The 3,332-nt window shown below is 43.3% G+C and overlaps 1 long non-coding RNA gene across 2 annotated transcripts; it reads right to left on the bottom strand.

Moving 5' to 3' along the window:
- Positions 1-756: 756 nt before the first annotated feature.
- LOC140620217 (uncharacterized) lies at positions 757-2,378 on the bottom strand. Of its 2 annotated transcripts, none has more exons than XR_012020014.1 (3): positions 2,246-2,378; positions 1,266-1,515; positions 757-1,109 (listed from the first exon to the last, which is right to left on the bottom strand). It is a non-coding gene; the product is annotated as an uncharacterized lncRNA (long non-coding RNA). The 2 variants fall into 2 exon arrangements; XR_012020034.1 differs by having other exon boundaries at positions 1,301-1,515.
- Between the last annotated feature and the right edge of the window lie 954 nt (positions 2,379-3,332).

Genomic DNA, 3,332 nt, shown 5'->3' with positions numbered 1-3,332 from the left:
GGTTCTTGGAAAACACTTAATCCTCAGTAGGTTCTGTGTAAATATCATAGAAATTTGGCAGAAAGTGTGTATTTTTAGAAAAATAACTTCTTACAAAGATACATGGGAAATACCTTTAATAAAATGGATGCTATCATCTTTACACTAATTGCATACTTAATTGTATTTGCGAAGAAAAATGAAAAAAAAATAAGGGTGTTAAAGTGGCCTTGCTTTCTAACACTTACTGTCCTGCTAATTATTTTGGTAGGCAGACCTCTAATCAAGGTCATCTCTCTCTCCCTGAATTGTAAGGGTATCTTGCAGTACTTGGTTGTCTGTGGCCATTAATTCTCTTAGCTTTTGGTGATTGTTTAGATATGACAGTACAAGGAGGCCATCCTATCATGTTGGCCACAGACTCATCTGCCATTCTGATCAAACAGTACGCCCACCCCATGGCATCAAGAGAGGCTTTAGAGGTGCCTGGGTGGCACAGTCAGTTAAGCAACCAAGTCTTGGTTTTGCCTCAGGTCATGATCTCATGGTTGTGGGACTGAGCCCCACATGGGGCTCTGTGCTCAGTGTGGAGTCTGCTTGAGATTCTCTCCGCCTCCCCTTGCCCCTCCCACTGGTGCTCTCTCTCTTTAAAATAAATAAAATAAACTTTAAAAAAGAGAGTCTTCAACAGTAGCTTTCTACCCACTTAATCAGATTATCAATGTAGTCAACTTGATTTACCATTCAGCATTTAAAAACACCATATTTATTGGCTTTCCAATACATGCCTTTATTAATATGGATATAATGTTTAAGTTTCTTTCTGGTTTACAATAGATAGTCATTAAATGAAAAACTTGAAGTTGTCAAGTAATTTTGTTTTGCCACTTCTTTTGGGACATAGCATCAGTCGATGTGTTTACTACGGAAGTGACCTGCCATTGGTTCAAAAAGAAATGCTTCGATTCTAGTCAGAGCACACGTCGTTTCTGGCTCCCTGCAGCTCCACGACAATTCATCCGTCTGTCCATGATCACTGAAAAGTCTTCATGTTCCTGAGAACACTGGGAAAATAGCACTTCAGAGCCTGAGTTCAGCTGTTCATAACCATAATGAAGAGGAACTGGAAGCTGAGAATTAAGAAGAGAAGAAAGGAGAGGAAGCTACTTAGCAATCAGAAGAAATACAGTGTTTATGAGATCATTAGGAACCCATTTGCAGTGCTTTTTCCTAACTAGCTTTAGCAAAACGGAAGTTGTCGACTTAAGTCAATGACTATAACCCACCCTATATCCACATGGCTGTGAAGCAATTAATGCACCTTAATGCCATAATGAAATGGTTGGAAATTATAAAATGCCTCTTCCAAATTCGGGGCTGCTTTTCCATGAGGGAGCTTTGATGTCTGTGCTGCCAGGCAAAACTGGCTCTTGTGTCAGTGGCAAGACGGTGTGCTTGGCAACAGATCCACAGGCATAACGCAAATATACCTGCCTTCCTTCTCAGTGCCCTCTGAAGTAACTACTGTGTTTGGAGCTGAAAAAAAAAAAAAAGGAAATTAGAATGTTTGCTTATTTAGCTTCAGGTAGAGCTTTGGCTATAGCAATCTCTGAAGCACCATGAAAAATGCATGGTCTTTCCCACTGCGTTCTTAGACATAGAGCACATAAACACAGAGATAGCAATGAAAGGGTCTCCATGCTGATGTAGCTTAATTCAGGCTATTTTCCTCTGACTTTTGGCTTGCTCTACCTGACTTGAGGCTATGGTATTAACATACCATCCACATAATGAGGGCTCACCTGAACAGAATAAGAAACTTAAAGGTAGATCCCCACAAGCTTTTCAGACCTTGGACTTTCCCTATACCAGCCCAGAGAACAGAATTAGATCCTATTCAATATGTATATGAGCAGTTTCCTACTTCTGAAATTCATGGCCAAACAATAGCTTCTTCAGTTTTTCCCTCTACCTTGCAACCTACCTGCTGTTTTATTTAGTGTCATCATCTCACTTCCTTTCTGTACTGTAAGCAAAGGTGTGAGACAGCCTATTCATATATTAACAGCTATTATCCATTACAAATGTTATTTCCCCCGTTCCTTATTTTTTTTAATCAGACTTGAACTTCAGGTGAGCTGGAGCACAAAAGGGTGGGTGGTATGAGCAGGAAGCTGCTGTGCATCGGGCATCCTCACATCGCCCCGCACATGGCCTTTCCTTGCCCGTAGGTAGGCACGTTTATCCTGGAAGACAAGCAACTCACCTGAGCCTCCCAGGAGATTAAAGTCACTGTGTTCACCCCAGGAGCAGCATCTGGAGCTCTTAACTCTGCTCACTCAGAAAGCCAAGCAAATGCCCTGGAGTAGAGATCGGGAGAGAACAGCTTTAGCTGTCCTAACCACTTCTTAATATATAACCCAACATGTCACAGATAAACATATTCTTTCTGACATTCCAGGCATTCTGGCAACAAGTCCAGGAAGCTTTCCCAGGACTGTCCCAGGAAGGCTGGCTGACACAGGAGGCCTCTTTAGTTGGCTCTTCCCTAGTCCTGGAGATTCGTACCTACACAGTCCACTGCCTGTGGTCAGGTTTACTCAGTGGAAGCCCTACTGTCCAAACAGGGTGGGTTTCTGGTCAGAAACAAGCCTTGCCACACACCAGTAAACACAAACAAATCACCCTACAGAGTCTCTTTCTTTCTTTTAAAGGGCAGTGCAGATCCAAGGGTCAGCAGTCGGGAGGAATAGCACCAAACAAATGGAAGCTGTGTCTGCTCCACCATGAAACATGAGCCGCCCATGTCTCCAGGAGGATTTGCTGTAGCGTGTCCAAAATACACGGACCCGGGTGAGGGGGTGGGGGTGGGGCGGGGTTCCCACTTCAAAGTCTCCTCCCAGCTGCTCCTAGAGAAAGAGACTCCTTCAGGATTTCCCCCCACAGGAAAGCACTTACGAGACTGCCATTTCTGGATTAACTGTCTTTATCTATTTGAAACTGGAAGAGACGGCAGCACTTGTTTGTTTTCTATTGATGTTAAACAGATGCACAGGCCCATTACAGCCACCCGGGCCTAATTCAAGATGAAGCTGTGATAGGAATGCTGTCGCCGTTGGGCCCATGTGAGGAGAATGGATCTGCCTATTACTGCATATGCGTTCAATATTTTCATTTGATTTAATGCCCCAGACTCCCCCACGGATCAAACTACACCTACCTACTCTTGGCTGCTTTCGGAAGAAAAGAGGTCTCCTGCACAGACAGGACACAGCCTTCAGAAATTCACTCTGATTTCAAGATCAGCTGTTATTTCTTCAGTAGATCAGATCAAGGCTGCAATTATTTGTTTT

The sequence above is a fragment of the Canis lupus genome, chromosome 1 (assembly GCF_048164855.1).
Source record: "Canis lupus baileyi chromosome 1, mCanLup2.hap1, whole genome shotgun sequence".
In the NCBI taxonomy this organism is placed as follows: Eukaryota; Metazoa; Chordata; class Mammalia; order Carnivora; family Canidae; genus Canis; species Canis lupus.
Note: the sequence above shows the minus strand (reverse complement) of the source record. Positions and strands in the feature narration are given on the sequence as shown.